The sequence below is a fragment of the Pseudophryne corroboree genome, chromosome 10, assembly GCF_028390025.1.
Source record: "Pseudophryne corroboree isolate aPseCor3 chromosome 10, aPseCor3.hap2, whole genome shotgun sequence".
Lineage (NCBI taxonomy): Eukaryota > Metazoa > Chordata > Amphibia > Anura > Myobatrachidae > Pseudophryne > Pseudophryne corroboree.
In genome coordinates this window covers 153,162,329-153,175,794 of record NC_086453.1, presented here as the reverse complement: position 1 = coordinate 153,175,794, position 13,466 = coordinate 153,162,329, and the positions used below count along the sequence as shown (strand labels likewise).

The following is a 13,466-nucleotide window of genomic DNA, read 5'->3' as shown; positions in this document are numbered from 1 at the left end:
CTATTAATTTGGATCAATTAATCTGGATCAACAGTACAGTACAACATCACTTCAGTTTAAGGATTGTAGATTTTGGAATGGGAAGTATCACAACAGTATGCACACCACAAAACTCTTTTACAGAAGAAAATGATTGAACAAGTATGTTATTAGTTGAAAAAAAACAACAATAAATAAATGGTCAATAGTTTTTAGAGATTTTTTATACATTTTAAAACATCTCCCTCCTCCCCCCTAAACACCCTCTTCAGCAAGGCTCTCTTTACTCATGTGCTTTTCCTGCCCTCATTTATACCATCATCTCTTCCCACTGCCCACATTCAGAGCAGGCCCTAGGCATAGGTAAACAAAGCAAATACCTAGGGTGTTTGGGACACCTAGGAGCATTCAAAGCTGCCTAGGGCTGGTGGAGGTTTGCGGACAGGCCACCTGACTGGATGACAGCTCTGCTGCTTTAGACTGGCTACTGGGCTCGGAGCACTCACCTCCAATCGAGCAGCTCATACAGCGGTAGCTGGCAGCAGTGGGAATGGCCGAACTGGGAGCAGTCAGTGATGGCAGCAGGGAGCATAAAAAATGGCTGTGGGGGGAACGATGGCTGCTGTGCATGATTAGCCACAGCAGCTCCTCCTCCCATGGGCCTTTCGGAGACACTGACTCCCAGCCATCTACACCCCTGCCCCACAAAGTACAGTCATGCAGATTCAGAGTGCATGGGCGGACGAACTGCAAGCAAGCCAGCCACAAAAAGTAAGTTGGTGGGCAAGGTGACAGCATGCATTCAGTGAGACAGGGAGAATGGATGGAGGGAGGTAGATTTGGTGTCAGAAAAGAGGTTATGGAAGACAACCCAGCTGTGATGTCAGCCCCCCTTAGCAAGTATACGGGCAGTTTATACACAGCCAGATTGGTTTGCTGGTAATATGCCAGTACTGTGTGCAGGGCTATTATTGGGCCGGAACGCTCCAGAACGCCGTTCCTGAAGCTCTTTTCTAAAATGACATCACCAGGAATGGAGTTCTGGCATTCCTCCCCTCAGGATCAGACAGGGGAAATGGAATTGAAGGCAGCAATAGCAACAGCGGGTGAGCACTATTACTGGGAGTAACTGGCACTACTGGGGGCAATGTGTAACTGGCACTACTGGGGGACAATTTGTAACTTGTACTACTGGGGGGCAATGTGTAACTGACATTACTGGGGACAATGTGTAACTGGCACTACTGGGGGCAATGCGTAACTGGCAATACTAGGGGACAATTTGTAACTTGTACTACTGGGGGGCAATGTGTAACTGACATTACTGGGGACAATGTGTAACTGGCACTACTGGGGGCAATGTGTAACTGGCACTACTGGGGGACAATTTGTAACTTGTACTACTGGGGGGCAATGTGTAACTGACATTACTGGGGACAATGTGTAACTGGCACTACTGGGGGCAATGCGTAACTGGCAATACTAGGGGACAATGTGTAACTGGCATTACTGGGGACAATGTCTAACTGGCACTACTGGGGGCAATGTGTAACTGGCATTACTGGGGGCATTATGTGTATATACAGCACTGCTGGGGGCATTATGGGTATATATGGCACTGTTGAGGGCATTATGTGTATATATACGGCATTGCTGGGGGCATTGTGTTTTTAAAAAAGTTTATGCACCAATTGATGCCCCGTCCCTTTTGGTAGCTTCACCCACATCACCACCTACTTCTGCCCTGCCCACAGTTGCTGAACCTACTTTTCTACAAAAATAGCACTGACTGTGTGTACATTTTAGCTACAATTAAGATAGCGGCACTAGCTAAAATCTTGCCTAGAGCACAAAAAGTTTCTTGAAAAAGCTGCCAAAATTAGAGAAATGCGTTGAAGTATTGGAATCCTTGCTATTAGCAACTGATATACCTGTATGTGCCACCTTGCACCTGACCCACTTCATCTAGCCGCATTGGAACCAACAGGATCACGGCGGGGAGCAAACCACTAAACTATTACACAGGCCCTTGTGGGCAGAGGATCATGTCCCAATTGCCGCTCCTGTACCGCCCAACGCACACTGATTACCTAGCGACTCTCCATCAGTCATTGGGGGTCATTCCGAGTTGTTCGCTCTGTATTTTTTTCTCGCAACGGAGCGATTAGTCGCTAATGCGCATGCGCAATGTCCGCAGTGCGACTGCGCCAAGTAAATTTGCTATGCAGTTAGGAATTTTACTCACGGCATTACGAGGTTTTTTCTTCGTTCTGATGATCGTAATGTGATTGACAGGAAGTGGGTGTTTCTGGGCGGAAACTGGCCGTTTTATGGGAGTGTGTGAAAAAACGCTACCGTTTCTGGGAAAAACGCGGGAGTGGCTGGAGAAACGGAGGAGTGTCTGGGCGAACGCTGGGTGTGTTTGTGACGTCAAACCAGGAACGACAAGCACTGAACTGATCGCAGATGCCGAGTAAGTCTGGAGCTACTCAGAAACTGCTAAGAAGTGTCTATTCGCAATTCTGCTAATCTTTTGTTCGCAATTTTGAGAAGCTAAGATTCACTCCCAGTAGGCGGTGGCTTAGCGTGTGCAAAGCTGCTAAAAGCAGCTTGCGAGCGAACAACTCGGAATGACCCCTATTGTACACAGAGCAGTTAGAGCCTAACTAGGCAACAGTACACAACTGCACACAGACATCAGATACAGTTTACACGTGAGTGCATTAACTGTGATGGGACTGCAGCAAGAGTTTCCACAATGCCTTTATCCGCCTCAACTGCTATTGCTTTTTATACCTACCGCTGTATACTGTATACTATTGCTGTATAATTTTGGGGACAGTGCAATATACTATAAATGGCACCCTGTTTCCAATCTGCAGTGACTGAGATTCCTATTATATATATATATATATATATATATATATATATTAGAGATGTGCACCAGAAATTTTTCGGGTTTTGTGTTTTGGCTTTGGATTCGGTTCCGCAGCCGTGTTTTGGATTCAGACGCATTTTGGCAAAACCTCCCTGAAAATTTTTTGTCGGATTCGGGTGTGTTTTGGATTCGGACGCGTTTTGGCAAAACCTTCCTTAAAAATTGTTGTCGGATTTGGGTGTGTTTTGGATTCGGGTGTTTTTTTTCAAAAATCCCTCAAAAACAGCTTAAATTATAGAATTTGGGGGTAATTTTGATCCTTTAGTATTATTAACCTCAATAACCATAATTTCCACTCATTTCCAGTCTATTCTGAACACCTCACACCTCACAATACTATTTTTAGTCCTAAAATTTGCACAAAGGTCACTGGATGACTAAGCTAAGCGACTCAAGAGGGCGGCACAAACACCTGGCCCATCTAGGAGTGACACTGCAGTGTCAGACAGGATGGCACTTAAAAAAATTGGCCCCAAACAGCACATGATGCAAAGAAAAGAGAAAAAGAGGTGCACTGTGGTCGCTGGATACAGCAATGGCCTACTGTACTGTACAACTATATACTGTTGGTCGCCAAAATGCTGCACTGTACTACTATATATACTGCTCACAAAAATGCAGCACATATATGGAATGGATACTTGCAGTGACACGGAGCTGCAAGATACAGCAATGGCCTACTGTACTGTACAACTATATACTGTTGGTCACCAAAATGCTGCACTGTACTACTATATATACTGCTCACAAAAATGCAGCACAGATATGAAATGGATACTTGCAGTGACACAGAGCTGCAAGATACAGCAATGGCCTACTGTACTGTACAACTATATACTGTTGGTCACCAAAATGCTGCACTGTACTACTATATATACTGCTCACAAAAATGCAGCACAGTTATGGAATGGATACTTGCAGTGACACAGAGATGCAAGATACAGCAATGGCCTACTGTACTGTACAACTATATACTGTTAGTCACCAAAATGCAGCACACTGAGCACAGATATTTGCAGCACACTGAGCACAGATATGGAGCTTTACAGGCAGAGAACGTAAATATATGCAGCACACTGAGCACAGATATTTGCAGCACACTGAGCATAGATATTTGCAGCACTCTGAGCACAGATATGGAGCTTTTCAGGCAGAGAACGTAGATATTTGCAGCACACTGAGCATAGATATTTGCAGCACACTGAGCACAGATATGGAGCTTTTCAGGCAGAGAACGTAGCCACGTCCTCTCTGTTCAATCTCCAATGCACAAGTGAAAATGGTGGCGACGCGCGGCTCTTTATATAGAATACGAATCTTGCGAGAATCCAACAGCGGGATGATGACGTTCGGACGCGTTCGGGTTAACCGAGTAAGGCGGGAAGATCCGAGGCTGCCTCGGAACAGTCGGATCTCGACAAACCGAACCCGCTCATCATATATATATATATATATATATATATATATATATATATATATATATATATAAGATGAGCTAATGTACAATTTATATATTGTCAATCTATATATGTGATGTTATTTTAACAAGGCACGAAGCCATTTGTATATTTATGAATTGTTGCTTTATTAATTTTTTTATTGAATAACTTTTTAATTGAAAATTATTGGTTTTTAGTGTGCTTACAGCAGTGCCACCGGCATTTTTTGTATCCTCTTTCTGATAATGTGACTGCTTATACAGATAAAGTCATGGTTTGCTACTGCTGATTCCTCACTCTAACTTGATGACAGTGTTATAACAGATGCAAGCAGGGTGGGGGCTGGGGGGGGCGGGGATATATAACCTGAACTGTTCACGCAGATTGTTAAGATTTCCTATTCACAAATATACAATGGAACGTACAAACTTATATACAAAACACATCTGACCAGATCCGTTCATTTTTTTAATAATAAATCATCATTATTTACTGCTTAAAAACTAATCACTTCTATAATTCTGATTTTTTTTTTTATCCTAATGTTTAGTTGACTTTTTCTGTTTCTCCAACTGTTACATTTCCCATTCTGAGGTTCAATTATTCACTGACAAAAGTAAGTTCCACAAATTCTGTAGCTAATTATAACCTTTCAAAATGCAGACTTCAATCAGCCAAATAACTTGAATAGCTGCCTTTTTCTAGAGTTCGCTACATCTCCCCCTCAAACTCTCCACCTCTTTACAAAACTTCAAACAGGCTCTCAAGACACACTTCTTCACCAAACCTAGCCGTCTCTCATCCTAAGCCCTCTGTGACCCACGCTCACTTTCTACCCCATCACCCCTGTCTGTGTCACCCCTGTCTGTGGGCCCATCCCCTTAGAATGTAAGTTCTCACGAGCAGGGTCCTCTTCCTTGGGTGGTCTTCAGTTTGCCGGCTGTTAGGATCCCGGCGCCGAATATACCAGCGCCGGAATCCCGACAGCCAGCATACTGACACTTTTCCTCCCTCTTGGGGGTCCACGACCCCCCTGGAGGGAGAATAAATAGCGTGGCGCATGTAGCGCGCCACCGTGCCCGCAGCGTGGCGAGCCCGCAATGGGCTCATTTGCGCTCACTACGCTGTCGATATGCCGGTGCTCGGGATCCCGGCGCCGGTATGCTGGGCGCCGGGAGCCCGGCCGCCGGCATACAATACTACACCCCTCTTCCTTCATGTGCTTTTACATCTCTTAATTAACTTATCTTCTTTTCAATACTCCCTTTGATGGCACCAAATCACTCGGTTTTCTGCCACCCTGATACTTATTCCAGAGCTGTTTACTAATGCAGCTATGTTTATAGGGTGGTCTTCTGTATGCCGACTGACGGGATTCCGGTGCACAGTATACCGGCGCCGGGATCCCGACAGCCGGCATACCGACACTTATTCTCCCTCGTGGGGGTCCACGACCCCCCTGGAGGGAGAATAAAATAGTGTGGCGCGCCACCGTGCCCGTAGCGTGGCGAGTGCAGCGAGCCCGCAAGGGGCTCATTTGCGCTCGCCACACTGTCAGTAAGCCGGCGGTCGGGCTCCCGGCGCCTGTATGCTGGTCGCCGGGAGCCCGACCGCCGGCATATCATAGTGAACCCATGTTTATATACCCTGTACTTGTCCTATATTGTATTGAACTGTAATTCACTGTCTTCATGTTTTGTTTATTTGTTTACTCTGTAATTGGGTGCTGTGGATCCCATGTGGCGCCATGTAAATAAAGGATAATAATAATAATAATAATAATAATAATAATAATAAAATGTGTCTGTCAGTAAAGACGATGAGTTGGAAATTAGTTACCAGACTTAAATGAATGCAATGTATGCTACAGAGTCTTAGGGAAATAATCAGATGATATTCAGATAACTAGTTTATTATAAAGAAGCCGTATTTGTTTTCCTATGAAGAATTCTCAGTATTTGCAGCACTAACTCGCAGGCTCTTATCAGGCTTATATTCTAAAGATGCAGCTTAACAAGGTCTTTAGTAAGGGATTCTTTTGACCTTGTTGCCCCTGGTGTGTCTATTTGGGCTCATCATGTCATATGGCTCGGGAGGAAAAATAATCCTGCATCCTCCTTTTTCTCATCCTCATACCGCTCATTGCATTTATAATGTGTAATGCTGGGATCTAAGTATTGCATCAAGGTTTCCCTTTTGTGTTCTGTTTTCTAGATGTCAAGGTCTCATAGTAGTCACATGCTGAGAGTGTCAGTAGTGCTGCCAATGGTCTAACTGGCATACAGACATCTGCATTGCATCACCAATGCCTTGTATTTATGGGTGATATGAAATCTGTAACTATTAATGATATTTACATTCACACGGCAGTAGATCAAACAGACTCATTTTATTTTTAAAGGGGATAATGGATGCTTGTATTTATTTGAATTGAATGTGTACTTTTATTTTGTATTTAATAGTATCTTACCGGGTAAATGTGACTCTCACAGTATTATATTGTAAGCACGTTGGATAATGCAACTTATTATTTACAACCAACCAACACTGTTGAGCCCCAGCTCTAGTTATCTGTTACTTCTGGCGTAAACTAAGCACGTTTGCTACAGTTTTCTCCTAGCCTAAAACCTGGTGCATAATGGTAGTGCATGTAAGGCGATGTTTGATAAGGTACTTCTTGCCCGTTGAGGGATGTTTAAAAGAGGTGCCAGTAATCAAAGTATTACATGTGGCACAGCCCAAACATCTGTAACACCCATTCTTAGATCTTAAAACATGTGCTTCTTGATTTCTAGTAAGATGTGAGATGTCCAATTTCATGACATAGTCACCAATATTCCTACCTCGAGTATGGCTCGGTAATAATGAAGTATATCTACTAGAGATGACAAAGCTGGGTCAGTCTGTACCATAGGCCACAGACTTTTGGCTCTTTTAACTCTATCCCTGGTGGCGGTAGTATATTTATTGACCATGGGGAGTTTAGGGCCTGACTGGGTCTGTGGTCTACCTTTAGGACGCAAGGCTTGTTCTCTTGGAATTTTTAATGCCCGAGCCCTGGCCATCTCCAATTCCTTCATGGGGTATCCCCTTTCAGCAAACTTAAGTAACATACTATCCATAGTTTTCACTGTCTCATCCGGATCCGAAGTGATCCGTCGGACCCGCATGAATTGTGAATACGGTAGACCCCTACGTAACGAGGGTGGATGAAAGCTCCGATAGCTCAATAATGTATTCCTATCAGTGCTCTTCACATAGAGTGAAGTAGATAATTTGTGATTTTCAATAGCAATAGTCGCGTCTAAGTAATTAATCACCCTATCGTCTATTACATAAGTGAATTGCACAGCATGTCGTGTGTGGTTGTGACTCTCCCACACTGCTCTTAATTGTTTCCTGGTTCCACACCACAACACCAACAGGTCATCTATATAGCGCCTATAATAGACGACCCGTGATGCTATGGCGGGATCCAGGGTAAACATTTGCTTTTCTACCTGGTACATAAAAGCGTTCGCCTACGATGGGGCCACTGCTGTGACGCGGCACGACGCTCAGCGGTGGTTGGATACACAAGTACGCGTCCCCCCTGAGAGGCGGGCGGCAGGGCCGCGCGCTGACGTCTCCGGGGGTTTCCATGGAGATCGGCTGGCAGCGCGGCCTGCAACTGACATCAGCAGGAGGCGACACGGACGGTGGCCGGATCCACGAGCGGGCGTTCGGCGTTGTTGAACAGGTGAGTATAATTGTTTAATCACGTTTTGTATCTGTCCATGTGTATATATATTGTTTGTGTAGTTCACTTTGGCTAGTAAGGCCCTGAGGACGGGGATGTCCCCGAAACATGTCGGATTAAACTAACCACCTTTTTTCCACCTATGAGTCTGCTTGAGTGCCGCCTGCTTTTCCATTATATATATATATATATATATATATATATATATATATATATATATATATAGTGATGTGCACCGGACATTTTTCGGGTTTTGTGTTTTGGTTTTGGATTCGGTTCCGCGGCGTGTTTTGGATTCGGACGCATTTTGGCAAAACCTCCCTGAAAATTTTTTGTCGGATTCGGGTGTGTTTTGGATTCGTTTTTTTTTTTACAAAAAAAACTCAAAAACAGCTTAAATCATAGAATTTGGTAGTAATTTTGATCCCATAGTATTATTAACCTCAATAACCATAATTTACACTCATTTTCAGTCTATTCTGAACACCTCACACCTCACAATATTATTTTTAGTCCTAAAATTTGCACCGAGGTCGCTGGATGGCTAAGCTAAGCGACACAAGTGGCCGACACATCTAGGAGTGGCACTGCAGTGTCAGGCAGGATGACAAAAAAATTGTCCCCAAACAGCACATAATGCAAAGAAAAAAAGAGACGCACCAAGGTCGCTGTGTGACTAAGCTAAGCGACCCAAGTGGCCGACACAAACACCTGGCCCATCTAGGAGTGGCACTGCAGTTTACTAGCGAGAGGATGAGTGCTTCTATCCTCATGTGAATCTGAACCACTAGCCATGAACATAGGCCAGGGCCTCAGCCGTTCCTTGCCACTCCGTGTCGTAAATGGCATATTGGCAAGTTTACGGTTCTCCTCAGACGCTTTTATTTTTGATTTTTGGGTCATTTTACTGAACTTTTGTTTTTTGGATTTTACATGCTCTCTACTATGACATTGGGCATCGGCCTTGGCAGACGACGTTGATGGCATTTCATCGTCTCGGCCATGAGTAGTGGCAGCAGCTTCAGAACGAGGTGGAAGTGGATCTTGATCTTTCCCTATTTTACCCTCCACATTTTTGTTCTCCATTTTTTAATGTGTGGAATTATATGCCAGTTTCAATAGCAATGGCCTACTACTATATATACTGCGCACAACTGAAATGCACCACAGGTATAGAATGTAGATTGATAGTATACTTGACGACACAGAGGTAGGTACAGCAGTGGCCTTCCGTACCGTACTGCTATATATGCTGGTGGTCACGGGATCCGGTCTGAAGATCGACAGTGTTTAGGTCGACAATGTTTAGGTCGACCACCATAGGTCGACAGTCACTAGGTCGACATGGATGGAAGGTCGACAGGGTTTCTAGGTCGACATGTGCTAGGTCGACAGGTCTAAAGGTCGACATGAGTTTTTCACATTTTTTTTTTTGTTTGGATTTTTTCATACTTAACGATCCATGTGGACTACGATTGGAACGGTAAAGTGTGCCGAGCGAAGCGGTAGCGGAGCGAAGGCACCATGCCCGAAGCATGGCGAGCGAAGCGAGCCATGCAAGGGGACGCGGTGCACTAATTTGGGGTCCCGGTCACTTTACGAAGAAAACGACAAAAAAAAAAAAAAAAAATCCTCATGTCGACCTTTAGACCTGTCGACCTAGCACATGTCGACCTAGAAACCCTGTCGACCTTCCATCCATGTCGACATAGTGACTGTCGACCTATAGTGGTCGACCTAAACATTGTCGACCTAGACACTGTCGATAAAACGAACCACACCCGGTGGTCACTGTGTCAGCAAACTGCAAAACTAAAATGCACCACAGGTATAGAATGTAGATGGATAGTATACTTGACGACACAGATGTAGGTACAGCAGTGGCCTTCCATACCGTACTGCTATATATACTGGTGGTCACTGTGTCAGCAAACTGTGCAAAACTGAAATGCACCACAGGTATAGAATCTAGATGGATAGTATACTTGACGACACAGAGGTAGGTACAGCAGTGGCCTTCCGTACCGTACTGCTATATATACTGGTGGTCACTGTGTCAGCAAACTGCAAAACTAAAATGCACCACAGGTATAGAATGTAGATGGATAGTATACTTGACGACACAGAGGTAGGTACAGCAGTGGCCTACTGTACCGTAATGCTATATATTATAAACTGGTGGTCAGCAAACTGTGCAAAACTGAAATGCACCATAGGTATGGATGGATAGTATACTTGACGACACAGAGGTAGGTACAGCAGTGGCCTTCTGTACCGTAATGCTATATATTATATACTGGTGGTCAGCAAACTGTGCAAAACTGAAATGCACCACAGGTATGGATGGATAGTATACTTGAGGACACAGAGGTAGGTACAGCAGTGGCCTTCTGTAATGTACTCCTATATATTATATACTGGTGGTCAGCAAAATTATGCACTGTACTCCTACTATATACTGTCTACAATGCAGCACAGATATGGAGTGTTTTTCAGGCAGACAACGTATACTGGTGGTCACTGGTCAGCAAAACTCTGCACTGTACTCCTCCTATATAATATTATACTGGTGGTCCCCAGTCCCCACAATAAAGCAGCACACTGAGCACAGAAATTGAGTGTTTTTCAGGCAGACAACGTATACTGGTGGTCACTGTCAGCAAAACTCTGCACTGTACTCCTGCTATATAATACAGCTGCTCCCCAGTCCCCACAATTAAGCAGTGTGAGCACAGATATATGCAGCACACTGAGCATAGATAAGGAGCGTTTTTTTCATGCAGAGAACGGATAAAACTGGTGGTCACTGATCAGCAAAACTCTGCACTGTACTCCTCCTATATTAATATACAGCTGCTGCCCAGTCCCCACAATTAAGCAATAAGTAAAGCAAGCACAAATATTTGCATCAACAATACACGGAGAGTACGCCAGCCACGTCCTCTCCCTAACATCTCCAATGCACGAGTGAAAAATGGCAGCGACGCGCGGCTCCTTATATAGAATACGAATCTCGCGAGAATCCGACCGCGGGATGATGACGTTCAGGCGCGCTCGGGTTAACCGAGCAAGGCGGGAGGATCCGAGTCTGCCTCGGACCCGTGTAAAATGGGTGAAGTTCGGGGGGGTTCGGATCCCGAGGATCCGAACCCGCTCATCACTAATGTATACTGGCAGGAAAAAGAGGCAATTTGGATGCCCTTGCACAAACTGGCTTTTTTTTACCTAATTTGCCTCCTCTCCAGTGTGTACTCCAAAAGAGTGTTTAGTGCAGCCGGTAACCTTGTCAGCGATCGGCATAGGAGTTTACTTCCACAAAATGTGGAGAAGATGATGTTCATCAAAATTAATTATAAATTCCTCAGAGAAGACCTTGACCAGCAATTGCCTCCAGAAAGTACACATGGACCTGTGATGGTGGATTCCAGTAGGGACGAATTAATACTCTTTGAGGAGGAGGATGTACATAGTAAAAGGGGTGAGGAATCAGAGGATGAGGATGAGGTCGAAATCTTGCCTCTGTAGAGCCAGTTTGTGCAAGGAGAGATTGATTGCTTCTTTTTTGGTGGGGGCCCAAACAAACCAGTCATTTTAGCCACAGTCATGTAGCAGACCCTGTCGCTGAAATGATTGGTTTGTTAAAGTGTGCATGTCCTGTTTATACAACATAAGGACAAGGACAATTCCATCTTGCACTTCTTTGTCTTCTTTGCATCATGTACTGTTTGGGGACTATTTTCTAAAGTGCCATCCTGTCTGACACTTCCGTATATGTCCAGTGGTAGTGCCATATAATTTCAGTGATACTGCCGTATATGTCCAATGGTACTGCCATATAATTCCAGTGATATTGCCGTATAATTCCAGTAATATTGCTTCAAAATTCCAGTGGGAATTGTTTGTGTCGCTTGGCTTAGTCAGACAGCTACCTCTTTGCACCTCTTCTATATCTTTGCATGAGGTGCTGCTTGAGGCCTTTTTTAAATATCTGACCTCCTGTCTGCCACTGCAGTGTCACTCCTAGATGGGCCAATTGTTTGTGTCGCTTGGCTTAGTCATACAGCTACCTCATTGCACCTCTTCTACATCTTTGCATGAGGTGCTGTTTGGGGCCTTTTTTTTTATATCTGCCCTCCTGTCTGACACTGCAGTGCCACTCCTAGATGGTCAAGGTGTTTGTGTTGCCCACTTGTGTCACTTAGCTTAGTCATCCAGCAACCTCGATGCAACCTTTTGGCCTAAAAACAATACTGTGAGGTGTTCAGAATAGACTGGAAATGAGTGGAAATGAATGTTATTGAGGTTAATAATACCGTAGGATCAAAATTACCCCCAAATTCTGTGATTTTATATACTATATACTACTGCTATATACTATATAGCAGTACGCTACAGTAGGCCACTGCTCTACCTACCTCTGTGTCGTCAAGAATACTATCCATCCATACCTGTGGTGCATTTCAGTTTTGCACAGTTTGCTGACCACCAGTATATACTATATAGCAGTACGGTACAGTAGGCCACTGCTCTACCTACCTCTGTGTCGTCAAGTATACTATCCATCCATACCTGTGGTGCATTTCAGTTTTGCACAGTTTGCTGACTACCAGTATATACTATATAGCAGTACGCTACAGTAGGCCACTGCTCTACCTACCTCTGTGTCGTCAAGAATACTATCCATCCATACCTGTGGTGCATTTCAGTTTTGCACAGTTTGCTGACCACCAGTATATACTATATAGCAGTACGGTACAGTAGGCCACTGCTCTACCTACCTCTGTGTCGTCAAGTATACTATCCATCCATACCTGTGGTGCATTTCAGTTTTGCACAGTTTGCTGACCACCAGTATAACTATATATATAGAAGTACGGTACAGTAGTCCACTGCTCTACCTACCTCTGTGTCGTCAAGTATACTATCCATCCATACCTGTGGTGCATTTCAGTTTTGCACAGTTTGCTGACCACCAGTATTATACTATATAGCAGTACGGTACAGAAGGCCACTGCTCTACCTACCTCTGTGTCGTCAAGTATACTATCCATCCATACCTGTGGTGCATTTCAGTTTTGCATGGTTTGCTGACCACCAGTATATAACATATAGCAGTACGGTACAGTAGGCCACTGCTCTACCTACCTCTGTGTCGTCAAGTATACTATCCATCCATACCTGTGGTGCATTTCAGTTTTGCACAGTTTGCTGACTACCAGTATATACTATATAGCAGTACGCTACAGTAGGCCACTGCTCTACCTATCTCTGTGTCGTCAAGAATACTATCCATCCATACCTGTGGTGCATTTCAGCTTTGCACAGTTTGCTGACCACCAGTATATACTATATAGCAGTACGGTACAGTAGG

At 44.3% G+C, this 13,466-nt stretch overlaps 1 long non-coding RNA gene across 1 annotated transcript in view; it reads right to left on the bottom strand.

The window, feature by feature from the left end:
• The window catches only part of LOC134965108 (uncharacterized), a 180,647-nt gene that overhangs the window by 1,086 nt on the left and 166,095 nt on the right, over positions 1 to 13,466 (bottom strand). The window lies entirely within an intron of this gene.